Source organism: Cyprinus carpio, chromosome B3 (genome assembly GCF_018340385.1).
Source record: "Cyprinus carpio isolate SPL01 chromosome B3, ASM1834038v1, whole genome shotgun sequence".
NCBI classification, from domain to species: Eukaryota; Metazoa; Chordata; class Actinopteri; order Cypriniformes; family Cyprinidae; genus Cyprinus; species Cyprinus carpio.
The window spans coordinates 14,896,145-14,910,571 of record NC_056599.1 but is presented as its reverse complement, the minus strand read 5'-3'; the positions used below and the strand labels follow the sequence as shown (position 1 = coordinate 14,910,571).

Here is a 14,427-nt window from a genome sequence, read left to right as displayed (position 1 = left end):
ATCATGTGACAGTGAAGACTGGAGTAATGATGCTGATAAATCAGCTTTACATTATAGGACTTAACATTTTAAAATATATTCAAACAGAAAACAGTTCATTTAAATTCTAATTTTCGTATTTTTGTTTTACAATATTACTGTCTGTATTCTATTTTTGACCAAATAAATGCAAATTTGGTGAGCATAAGACACATCTTTCAAAAAACATTAAAATTTAATGACCCAGACATTTGAATGGTAAATTAATGTATGTGTATATTATTCCTTTAAAATCTATCATGGGTTAAAATTTGAAAAATCCCATTGTATTCATGTTGAACAAATAAGACTTGATTGGCATAGTGAATGATAAAGAATAACATTTCCTTTAGTTAAGTTAATATTAACATTCATGCTGCCACTTGGCATTATATTAAAACAAAGGTGGAAAAAAATAATAATAATAATATTATATATATATATATATATTTTTGAAAAAAAAAAACAAAATGAAAACAAATATGCTATTCAAAAAATGTTTTCCAACATCGCCATATCACATGACTCTGATAAATTTGGTGAAATAATGTAGCAATGTTCAATAAAAATGAAAAGACGATTTTATTTACAAAACATAATATTTCACGTATTATGTTAAAATTTTTAGTATCTTAAAAAAAGAAACATACATCCATAAAAAACAGCAAGTCTTTTTCTTCTCTTAAAATGCAGTCCTCTTCATCTTCCTCACGTTAGGATACTCATCTGACGTCGATGTTCACGGATTGTAGTGCCTCTACAGCCCAGCTGGGGTACTGCTCCCCGGACGCGAACATCCTCTTCATAAACGCTTTCACAAACTCAGGAAACCTCTGCTCTATGATGCTCTGACGCACTGACCGCATGAGAGCGAGCTGAGCAACAATACAGTGAGGACAGGAAGACATGAGGTGACAACAACAATAATAAATACTGGATTCCATGCACGTGGTTGATATAGTTACCTGGTAAGAGATGTTATGGATGGTGATGTGATGCAAGGCTGCGGTGTCACTCTTGAACAGCGCGTGAAGGTAAGCCCGACTGTGTCTGTCAATGTCAAGACAAAGAAAAAAGAATGACAATCATCTTCAGGTTCATGGGATAAGATGAGAGTCAAAATTCTCTGGTAAAATATTCATTTTTGGGCGGTGAATTATTCTTTTAAGCACAGCAGGCAGCTGAACGCCAGCATACTGAAGCAGACAGATGTACCTCCTGCAGGTGGGACACTGACAGTCAGGATCAATCGGCTGAAAGTCTCTAGCATATTGCTTCTGTTTGAGCTGCAGAGATCCCCAGGGAACCAAAGCCGAGCCAAATCTCTGAAACAGTCACACAGCCTCATTAACAATGGCAAAACACAAGATTACTACAAGCATCACTGGTTTAATTGTAATTTTTATGCACAGTTTCTATGAAAATAGAGCTCATTTCTGCATAACAGGAATAAAATACATTTTTAAAATATATTCAAATAGAAAAAATATTTTAAATTGTAACAATATTTCACAATATTACTGTAGTTTGATCAACTAAATGCAGCCTTGGTGAGCATAAGAGACTTCTTTGAAAACCTTACTGACCCCAAGCTTTGAATGGTAGATCTAATAAAAAGGGATGTCAACAGAAATCCTTCACTTACTGCTGTTCGAGTCGGGAAAACACAGTCGAACATATCACAGCCCAAGGCAACACAGACCACCAGGTCTAGTGCGTAGCTTAAACACAAAAACAGACTTAAAACTTGCGAATAATGAAAAAGCAGAGTTTCAGAGAAAGCGCGGCTCACCCGACTCCCATGAGGTAGCGGGGCTTTTCTCTGGGGAGGTGGTCTGTGCTCAGAGTCACCATCTTCCAGAAATCATCCTTTTCCTCTCCCCCGCTCAAGCCTCCAATGGCGAAGCCTGGCACATCACGCTTGGTCATTTCTGAGGCAGGAAACGGAACAGGAAGATTCTAGTTAGTGTATTGTAATTCTGATTAATTAATTCTTCAGGTTTGCGTTTGTCACTTGTTAATGGATCATGTTCATCATTAATGTGAAGACTACATCTGTGAGGAGAACTGACTTCAAACATCCACTAAAAAAAAAAAAAAAAATAAAAAAAAAAAAAAATTCACTGTGACACCAGCTGGTTAAAAGTCATTAAAAAAATCATACTGACCTGAAACTTTTGAAAGGTAGTGTATTTTTAAGGGAATTTTTAATAGGATTTTTACACTGCTAATGCAATATCGGCACGTCTTAATAGACACAAATGATGTCCAGTGTGAACACATGCGCAGCAGTCACCACAGCGCTTACCATCTAAACAGGCCTTGCGCAGTTTGGCATCAAGCCCCCCTTGAATAATGGCGACAGGTTCTGTCGATCTGGATTCTTATTGGCTGCGATGCAGCGGTCCAGCAAGCGCACAGAGCGGTGCATGGCCTCCTCCACCCGCGGCCCTTTCACCGTACTGCTGACCACGTCATCCAGCTGCATCATGATGTCTGAAACCTGCACACGATTTCAATGAGCATTTGCTGGATGCTCATGTTAAGAGATCTGTAACTTCATTCATGCCCAGGCTGTTTCTGTATCGGGCGATGGACTGCTCAGGAGTGAGAAGGATTTCCTTTCCATCATAAGGGGAACGGAACTTGTCGCCCTCCTCCGTCACCTCCGACAGCTCCACTAGGGACACCATCTGAAACCCGCCACTGTCCTAATAAAACAGACACAGGTGAAACACAGATTTCCATGAGCAAGACCAAATTCATTCATAAAAGTAAACAGAAGTGATTTCCAACCCTTGAGCCTCAGCGAACTTAAAGAGGGTCTGAAGGATGATTTAGAAGTACTCAAAGAAATAAATTCTTATTAATATTTAAAAATAAAGCTTAAAAACACACACAAATCGACTCAAGATGTAGAGTGCCAATCATCGCTCTATTTCCTCTCCCATAAATACTGTTTATCTTGAAGAATTTGCAGTTCTTGAAAGTCCTGGACAATTGAAACAGTGCTGGGTATATTACTTACAAACTGTAATCTGTTACTGATTACAGATTACCTACAAGTAACCTAGTAACCAGATCTATTGATTGCTTAATTTAGCAACTTTTTTTACTTTTGAGCATAAACTATAACTTGTCTGAAATTAGAATATTTTGAACAATGTTGAGATAAAAATACAAAGAGAATATCCCTGCAAGGGTTTGTGAGTTGTTGAAGAAATTAATTCATTAACTGGTAACTGTAAACCTAAAAAAAAATAAATAAATAAATAAATAATAAAATAAATACTTGAACCACTAATATTTCATATCAGTGTGACCATTAACATAAGAGAAGAGTGAACATTCAAAGGTGGTTGTTAAATTACTGTAATACTAATTTTAAAAATCTATTTTAAATACTATTTACTTTATTTATTTATTTATTTTTTAAAAATAAATAATATTTTAGGTCAAAATTATGTGTGAACTCAAAATTAATCATGCAATCCTACTGTATAAGACAATAATCTGATTATGTGCATTGAAAATGCAATCTAATTACCTAATCCATATTAAAATTAAAATATCAATACTCTGTTTTCTGCTCATTTAAAAAAAGAAAAAGAAAAAATTTGAAACAAATACCTTTGTCACAGTTACAATTAGAAATACTGGGGTCATCACACTCACAAAGTTTGAAACCAGGTCTTCTTAAAATAATAAAGGGAAATCATTTTTCAGAAGTAATTATTACTAGAGAATATATTTTTACATTAATTTATGAAACTGTTGTGGGGTAACTTTTTTTTTTTTTAGTAGTTGTAGTAGTATGTAAATATTTCCCACTGACACTTCAAAGTGAACAGGACTGGTGGTTTCATGCTGGCTTGATAATATTTTATAATAAAAACAGACAATTTTTTTTCCCCATAACTTTTCCAATCTGCTCTATCCATCAAACGGACCATTCAGCAAAATCTGCAGAAGAAGACCGGATGAAACACACAGATAACGGTATCCTACATTTTACTAATTACTACTTCTTCTGGTGTTTGGAATCTTTTGAAAAGAAGGAGAAGAAGAATTACCGTGTAAGAGATTTCTATTCCACTTCAGAAATCCATGGCAGTCCATTGGCTTTCTCTATTCAGACTGGGGGGTGACCCGGTTAGGACACAATAACAGTGAAGTAAGTTTAAAACATTGTGCAAGCGAGTGAAACAGCGTTTCTTCTCTCGTACCCGGCCTCATGCCCAGATGATACGTGTTCCCCAGGCATATCTGACAGGTCCATCCTCCAGTTGGTCCACAGTGATGCCTTTCAGGGTACCCTGAGTGTGCCCACGGGCATGAAACACCGGGGTTAGACAGCACAGTGCGGGAGAGTAAGAAGTGCAGGCTCTCGCTTTCCTCAAGGGGTCACTCCGCCACGATACGAAGAGCGAGGAGGAGCAGCAGAGGAAACAGCCTGCACTGATGCCATACTGTCCTCCACACTCATGTTGCTGCTGGGTATGGGCGCAGACATTTTTTGAATAAAGCAAAGGACGATTCACTTGGGAGTCGTTTCATTTTGAGTCGGATCTTTTTGATGAACCGGATGAACTAATACAAAACCCGCTCAGGAGTGCGTTTTCCCATAAGCAACTATGGTCGCCAAGTTCCGTCCGTTACCAATAGAGAGAGTTCAATGGGGGCCAACTTACGACCATAGTTAGCTAACGATGCTTTTTGGGAAACGCACCCTTGAACAGTACACGAATCGGACTGAATCGAGCCAAACGGTTCGTTCTCCAGTTCTCTGACTTCATTGAACAGTAGTCCTCTTTAATAAATGTCTGGATGCATTCAACTCATCGATTTTCAAATGGTATAATTTGTAAGAAGCAGATATTCTAGACTTCAGTGAATGAATAATGAATTTTTAAATGAATTATAATGAAATTTAGTATTTTAATGAATTATAAAAAACGGTAAATGCGTTTACTAAAACGTATATGTTCTTACGCCATGACTTTATTTAAACGTTCTCGAACATATACGTCACGTCGAGGATATCAGGGACAAAGTAACGAGGTAAAATAAGTAAACTAATTGGCTGTTTAACGAACTGTTTAAAGAACCGATTCGCGGAAATGAGTCTGACTTTCCCGTCACAAGCAGTGACTCAAGAGTCTCTAAGTGTTTGTAAACCAGTTCATCAATTTTTAAATAGGTGTAATGTTGCATGATTATGCTTAAATATCGCATTTTCTACCAGTCGATATAACAAACTGGAGAGCCCAAACCGTGTCTTAATAATGCTCTAATACTTAGAAAATTAGTTTTCAATGTACTAAATTGAAATACTTTTAACTTTATTAATGTTGCGCTGGCAGTAATTAAACAAGCATATTATTAAATCAGAATTTGTAATTTTTTATGTATACACCCCTACGTTCAAGTCTTTACGTTGAAATTAAATTGACACACGTGAACCGTCCAATAGCACTCCGTCGGACGTTAGAGGCAGAACCGAAGATCGACCAATCAAAAGACAGAACACACCAGGAAAGCGATTCTGTCGGACCAATCGGATTTATCACGGCATCGGTTGACAGGAAGCGGGACTCGGTCGCGTTTCCGAGGTCCGGATGTCGCCTGACCGGATGATAGCACGAAGTTTTTGTTTTATGAGTTACGAATGATTGCTCCTCAGATCAGTGCACGGATCTTAACGAATACGCCCTAATACGCGGCATCTACCCATCAGCGATTGTTTGATCGGTTATTTGTCTTTGACAGACTGATCTGGAAGTGTTTGGAGGGTTGAAACTGAGCACTTGGCAGTAACCCGAGCGCCCTGCTGCCGCGAGCCCGTTCCTGCGCGCCGAGAGACGGTCAGAAACCATGGGCGCACCGGGGATGTAGGATTTGATCCCCCTGATCAATAAACTCCAAGATGCTTTCAGTTCTATTGGCCAAAGTTTGTGTAATTTGGATCTGCCGGCAGATATCCGTGGTCGGAGGACAGAGCGCCGTGAAAAAAAGCTCGTGCTAGAGAATTTCGTCGGCAGGTTGGTCACCATGTTACTACATTTCTCTTCGATAGCGTGCAGAAGCCCTCCTCGCTGTATTTATGTTTATCTAAATTAATAAGAAACAAACTTCTTCATCTGTTACTTTCCAGCTGCGTTATTTATACTCGCTGCTCGATCGATTCACTCGTTTGGGTTGTCATTCACAAACGGCAGTTACGCTGTTGACGTAAGCCCGCCGCTCGCCGTCCACTCATTTGAAGCGGAAATGGGCGTAAAGTGAGAGCGTCAGCGCAAAATGGGGAGTTGGCGGCACAGTGCACGACACACACACACACACCACACACACAACACACACACACACACACACACACACACACACACACACACACACAGACACAGAGACAGACAGACAGATGAAGTTATAATCGTAGTGTCCTTGGGAGTTGTATTGCGCCATATAGGGGAATCAAAACCTCTAAGATATTAATTCGCTGTGCTGAAGGCGTTGAAGTCATTTCCTCGTTCAAACAGCGAACACACTGACACTTCTCTGGACGCTGACGTCATGCTTTTTGTGTACATGTCCTCATAGAAAGCTCTGCCATGGTAGTGGTATTAGCACTGCAGTTTAATATATAATGTAGCACTAAATGACACAGGTATCGTGATATTTGCATAATCCGCATATGGACCTCATGGAACACCTTGCCATGGTGTATGTATAAAAAAAGTAGTTCCACGTTATTCGTTTGTTAGTTTTTTATTTTTAATTTTGATTGAAAATGATTATTTTTCATGAGAATTAAGCACATTTACCCCCCAAGTTATGATTGCTAAAAAACATCAGAATGTTTACTTTTGAAAACATTTAAATTAGGTTCTCCTGATGTACTTCTGTTTTTTTCTTTTCTTTTTTTTTTGTCTGTTAAAAAAGTGTTTTACAATAAAAAAATAATTAAAAAATCCTTTAGAAGTAAACATTGCATCGATTGCAATAATGCATTACAGTCTCTCTCTCTCTCTTTCTCTCTCTCTGTACACACACACACACACACACACACACACACACACACACACACACACACACACACATTATTTCAGAATAATTTGTAGGCTGTACAATCACATGTAAAGACCTTTTGCAATTTAAATGAAATATTAATATTATTTCCACATTATAATAATACGAATACTGCAAAAAAAATACTGCACTATAAAAAAAAACTGATTATAATTTCCTGTATATGAATGGTTCGTTCCTACCTACATAGTATAATATTTTAGATTTATAAAAGGAATATATACTATTATTCTTAATGTAATAACATCTGCACATTTCTAATCAGTACTGCTCAGTACTGTCTGCAGGTACTTATCTTCTGAAAAATACATTGAATGAACTGTGTTATGTATACAGGTGAGAGTGAAATCCCCCGTCCTGTTCCACTTGACCTTGAGTCTTGTGTGCCGCAGGTTGCTGTAACCACCTGTTTTGCAGTATTCATAGGTCAGTGCCACACCTGTGTCACACAGCAGACTCCAGCACTGACAGGCCTCTCATGAAACCCTGCTCTGGGGAGGAAGTCATGCTTGGACAGATGATGTTTGTTACTGTCAGTTTTCTTTGTTATCAGATTAGTTTGTTATCTGTAACTTCCTGCATTTATTTCCTCACCGCAGTCTTCTTGATGCGGCTGCTCTGTCTCCGGTCCAGTTTGAATGAATTTTGTCTTGATGTTTAGCAGAGGAAGAAGTATAAATCAGACAGATTGACGGATTCATCTCTGGAGAGCTTGTGAATGCATGTATTAATTTTCATCAGTGAAGCTGATTAGTCATTTTGTTGACCAGAGTATGTCTCCATTTTGAGATTATTGACATAAAATGTCTGCTGTTTATCGTTCTGAAATCTTCCGATAGTCTTGTTGACAGATTACATTTTTTTAGTGCATTTTGGGTTCATTTCATTTTAGAAATTGCAATGGCAAAAATGCAGTAATTAGTAAATGCTGTCAAGCCAATTCAGGTCCGTTGTTTAGCTCTGAATGCAGAACGCATGATGAAAGCATGTTTTGTATGATATTCTTGTGAAATAAGCCACAGTATTGTTCTTTTCGCAATGATATATTTCTGTCTAATATTTCTGTGGTAATTTGTTCTGTTTCATATGGCATTGTAAGGTGGTGTGGTTAAACCCACAAGCCTTCACTTTCACTGAGGGCGAAGTTCTGTAATAGTTGGCAATATTATTATCAATATTCCTCTCATTTCATAAGTTTCATAAGCCTGAGTCATCTCCTCAGTGTTGTATATTTCTGTAGAAACCTGTAGTGGACTGAAATGTGTAGAATTACATTTGGAGTTTGGAATTTTTGTAGAATATGAAAATAAAATGTACTTGGAACATGTCAGGTTCACTGTGGACCCTTTTCACAGACACAGGTTCTATGTTGTTTGTAAATGTTTGTTAGAACATGGCTGGTTTTGTGAGAGAAAGTTTGACAACTTTCCATGTTTATGTTTATGTTACCAACATAATCAATCGCACCCCCCCACACACACTTTAGAATTATAAAGTCATAGAGAAATTATAAAAGTTGCAGATTCTGTTGACCGCTACAGAAGTTTACCCAAGTAAGATGACTTCTGCTTCTACGAATGTATAAACGGTCCATGTGTGATATAAAACTGCACCACCAAAGCTCTATAAAAACTAACAGTCTTATAGATTTTTTTTAAACCAAGTCAGAAACAATCGCTGTCTTTGAATTGTCTGACAGGTTGACTGCCATGTCTTTTGAGGACGAGTTTCGAACTAAATGGATGAAGTCGCTCACAGAACTTTTAAAAAGGCGTGTTGAGCTTCAGGCTACGTTTACACGACAACAATGAAGTCAAAAACGTTTTTAAAAAGTTTACATGACACATATCCACGAAAACGTCCAAAAACGCTGTATTACGGATGCAAGGCCAGTAGTTGGCGCTGTCACCTTGTTAGTAAACAGTACCTGTAGGGAAGTGACGATTATATGTTGTAAATGATACGTCTCTGCTGTTGGTTGTAATATTGGCAAAGTAAATCCACACTTTGCTGAAGAAGTGTTAGCAAACTCTTAAAGAAGCAACAACAGTACCATGTACTCCGCCATTGTTGTGTGTATGTTTGTTCGCGCTTGCCTTTAAAATTGACACGTACTGCGCATGTGTACACACATAACACGTAGTACGCACGTGCATGACGTTACCATTTTCAAAGATTCACATATTGGGTGTATACACGGAAACGATAACTGTGACGTTTTCAAAAGCTTGCACTTTGAAACCCGTTTTCAAAAATATGCGTTTTCAGTCCCCAAAACGCCGTTGTCGTGTAAACGAACAGGCAAATCGCATAAAAAGTTTCCCTTTTTTGTTTTTGGATGTTGTTGTTTTAGTGTAAACTTGATCTTGTTTTTTTGTGTTATTGTTGTTATTGTTACCCAGTGTTGCTGTATCTACGTCCATCATAAATCTCTGGCAATCATGTGGCTGTAACAGTCGCTCTGTTGTGTTTTTTATGATAGAGTTAAAGGATTTTATGTATTGCATAGATGAGTCATTCTTTGAAATGTGTGTGTCACACCCACAAGCTTGTGTAGGATGTCCTGAAAGACTTTCCTTTCACATTCACTGTTCCTTAATATACAGGTTCATATGGCAATGGAGAACCTGGAAATACCAGGGAATTTTAACAAGGGTTTCCTGCCCCAAAAACTTTATGAATCTTGTTTAAAGTGTGGTTTTAGAGTAATTCTTTGCTCTAAAATATTTAATTAGCTAAGTGATCAGTCTCACTTAGTCTCACAAAATCAGTTTTTATTATATTTTTTTTATTTTATTTATTGAAATAATTGATTAGTTGTACAGTCTCACAAATGGTTAATTAGTGAAATCTGTCTGAAATATAAAGATTTTGAAATACTCTCCAGCCAAAGAAAACTCATGAAAGTTAATACAAATTCATTGGTAAAAAAAATATAATTTAAATACTAACCCTGTCTTTCTTTTTACATTTTAATCAGGACATTATTTGACGCATTTTAATAATTTTCTTTTTTGGGGACTTCCCAGTGTAAGGGAGTTTTAAATCACTTAATAACGGGTTTTAGATCAATTTTGTTTTCGTAAGCTTAGACAAACATGCACAAATAACGTGTGTGTGTGTGTGTGACTGCAGTGTTGTGATGGAGGCAGGACAGGGCTGGGCCGTGCTCCAGGGAAGCCCAATGGAGTCACACTGCTAGCGTTCACCTGACACCTGTCTTCTCATCAGGAATTTCTGGAAGCTCTCGTTTCTATTCACAGAGTTTGTCAAGCGTTCCAGTATTCATCTGTTTCATCTAAAAGGGCCATTGTGACTCAAATGATGTTTACATTGCACTCGTGGGTATGTGCTAGTGCTGCTGTGAGGGTTTAGGAAACTTAATTGGTTGTTGTTTATTAATCTTTAGTAGTAAGACTATAAGGCTCAGAGGAATAGTTTCCTGGAACGGGCTGTGTCTCACAGGTGGTGTTATTTGAATTCACTCGCTCCAGTTTATTGAGTTTACTCAAAGCGTGGGCTGTTTCATATTTAACATAGTTTACTTGCTGTAGAAGCATGGCCTGAACTCTGAAAAATAGTGTTTTTTGGTTTTTAAAACATGTTTCTGATTTTATCATACTGTGACTCAGCACTTGCCATCTTATGACTGAACAATAAGGATTGCAGTTACAATTTCTAGTCAAAATTTCCAGTGACTCACAAAAATCAATGATATTTTTATAATATAGCTAGCTATTTAATGGTTATAGTTAGGGATAAACGATATTATCGGACTGATATCGGAATCGGCCGATAATTGCTTTAAATGTAAATATCAGCATTGGCCCGATATGAAAAATTATGCCGATATGTCTTGACGATAAGAGGAATACTTTAACTCACAGGTTCTCAGGGTGTGCTAGCGATTAGATCACGTCAGCATTGTAGCTCACTCTTGAATCAAAGTTTTGTCTGAATGAAGATTAGATTGACTGTTTTGGATCGCTGCATTTAATCTGTGAAAGCACTTATTATTTGATTTGTGTTTTTTATGATTGGTTTTTATGTTTTGTGTTTTTGATTTTTGTATTTGATATCACGTCCAAAATGATATATCAGTTCCGTAAGGTATTTTAATCTGTAGGGGGCAAAATAGCCTACACAATAGAAAAGTAAAATAGCCTACACAAATAATAACATGTAGACTGTATTTCTGATTAAATAAAGCAGCAAGTGATGTCATATATATATATATATATATATATATATATAATATATATATATATATAATATATATATATATATATATATATATATATATATATATATATATATATATGATTTTATTTAGGCTATAGTTAAAAACCTTAGTCAAAAAACCTTCATTACTGTTTATTTAATTCTAGCAAATAAGTTCTTGTTAAAAACTAACCAAAATTAAAAATATTTCGCCTTATAATTTCTTCACAGGAGAGACTAGGTGTAGTTTCCAAACAAAAGGAAATATATCGGTATCGGCCAAAAATGATTTGAAAAATATCGGCATATTGAATATCAACAAAATGCCGTTTAAAGGTTTCAGGAGTTTCTTATGTTCACCAAGGATACATTTATTTAATGAAAAATGCAGTAAAAACTGGAATTTTGTGAAATTTTATTTTTTAAGTTTTCTATTTTAATATAATACAAAATATATTTTTTCCCTGTGATGTAAAGCTGAATTTTCAGCATCAGTACTCCAGTCTTCAGCGTCACATAATCCTTCAAAAGTCATTCTAATATGCTGATTTACTTTTCAAGAAACATTTCTTATTATTATCAAATTAATCAGTATATAAAATTAAAATATTAAATGTGTCCTCTTTATTTATTTAAGCACCAGCACTGCAGCTGTACACATCCAGACTGATTTATTTTGTCGTTTTAAAATTTGTGTAAATACCCCCAGCCCTACTACTAATTCATATACCCGGTTTATAAAAGCAATTAGCATAATTCTTTTTATGATTTTCAACCCAGTCCAAGTTATGTTTCAAAGATTATCACAAATAATTCTCACAATTTCAAAAAAAATTTTTTCCATTTAATTACTTTTTTAATTATAAGTACTTTTTAATAATAATTGCAAATGAATAAAAAATCTAAATAATTCTATAATAAGTGTTATTAACTGTTACACAGCGATAGGCCAAATAGCCTGGTTTCACAACACAATTCTTGAGTTTAGCCTGGTTTCACAACAATTCCCAGATTTATCCGATATGCCGATATTTGCCTGTTAGCTGATTCCAATACTTATATATATTGTTTTGAACAAGGCTAAGTCTCTCCTGTACAGAAATTCTAAACAAATTAGCAGTAGGTCAACAGTGCCCCCTAGATTAATAAAAAATGCCTTTCAGGATGGGCGTCAGGATGCTGCTACTGCACGCACTAGAAACGGACGACTCTCTGTTTACTGTTACATAGATTCTCAAATTAAATGCAGAGATCCAATCATTCAGGCAAAAGTTCGCTTCAAGAATGACCACACTGCTGACATGATCTTATCGATAACTCATCTTGCACACATGTGAGTTATTTGTCTTATGGGGAAGGCATATTAGTAACTCTCTCACAGTACCCCCCACACAGAGTCTACTGAATGTGTAGAGAGGAAGAAAGATCTCGTATGGGAACCGTATTTGAATAAATTGCCGCTGAAACACAGATGACATGTCTGATAAACAGTGGCTGTTCAAATATAAATGATAAAAAACCGCATGACACGCCATGAGTTCAGTGATACCTGCCTTTAACCACCATACTAACATTTAGACAGCCTGGGTATTAACAAACAAAAGCACTATTCATCTCACGGGACACAGTCAGAGCTCAGTAAAACATTAGTAAGTTGCACATATTAATTAGCCACATCGCATCTGCTGTTATACAACATGCCAAGTAGAACGACACCAACGTTTAGGGTACTTGGTCAAATTTTCATCCTGCCAAACTGGATGTTCAAGATCTTTCTCCAGATCTGGTGGTTTGATCCAATCGCAGGCCAGCGCCTCTATCTTGGGTGTGTTTATTGCGTGGCTGATGTAATTGTTTCTGCGTGACTTCTGCTATCTGGCTCCGCCGGCTGCTTTAGGAGGGGCTGTTGTTCAGTTAGCTGCGCTCACTATGGGAGGAGTATAAAACTGGAGCGGGAACACAGCGTGAACCTTGTGAAAGGCAGGCAGATCATGCTGATAATGCCACGGGCTGTTTTTGTGACAAATGTGTTGCGGAAACTGAACCCATCAGTTATTAATTATGAATTGGAGGAGACAAAGGAAGTTGTTGTTTTTTGTCATTCCATATGCTGTTAATAGTGAGAGACGCTTCACAAACAAACAGCTTACCATTGAAAACTAAAGAACACTGTCCGAAATCCCATTTCCAAAAGATATTACACTTTACATGACCATTTTCAACTGTACCTTTAAGACTTCTATTTGTAAATGTCTTTGTTTTGATTGGCTGACCTCTGTATGTAGTTCATGCGGTTGTTCATCATGTGGGCACTGAGCACTAAATATGTATTGCTACATCATCTTGGTTTGGGTAGGTGTTCCAATTTAGGTCTTAAAAATAAAAATTCTGTGATCATGTACACTCCTTCATTCATCTCTCTCCAAACCTGTAAGACATTATTTCTCCTGTGGAAAATATTTTAAATTTTTTTTTAGTTATTTATTTAGTCCATGCAAAGGAAGTCAGTCAATGGTCATATTTTTTCAAAATAAAATTTTTTCCATAACCATTATGTTCATTGTACATTAAGTTTGCTCCATCATGTTTAATGAGTGAACTCCGGTGAGGTGTGCTTGTTTTTTGGCTAATGAGAGCAGGCGATTAGGCCGCTTCTTCCGCTGGTGGAGTGAGACTCACTGGGTGTAGCTGAAGACTGTCTCTCCCGCTCTCTTTCCACTCTCTCTGCGCCGCTCTGCGGTTTTGCATGCATAATGGATGAAATGATACACAATCTGCTCAGCCTCCTCTATCATTTAAAGGCCATGAATAATGGACAGCAGCCCACCTGCCTGTTTGCACTGGAAAGCCATGAGTCTTCTGAAGCGCTCGTAGCATATTGCTTCCTGCAGTGTGGATATATGTTCTTATTTGCAAAGCACTTCAGTCCACTGCGCATGTGTGTATTTACAAGCCATCTTTTTTTTTTTCTTCATTTATTTTGATTTATTAAAGATGAACAGATTGGATTTATTTATTGGAATCATTAGCTGTATATACTATACAGATATCACCATTAATATGTATTAATCTGTGTCTCTTATTAATGAAAAGATTCATGCA

General features: G+C 36.9%; 2 pseudogenes; one reads left to right on the top strand and one right to left on the bottom strand.

The window, feature by feature from the left end:
* Positions 1-576: 576 nt before the first annotated feature.
* On the bottom strand, positions 577-4,531 carry LOC109052203 (annotated as a pseudogene).
* Positions 4,532-5,648: 1,117 nt separating this feature from the next.
* LOC122133849 overlaps positions 5,649-14,427 on the top strand; it is a 41,480-nt pseudogene continuing 32,701 nt past the window's right edge.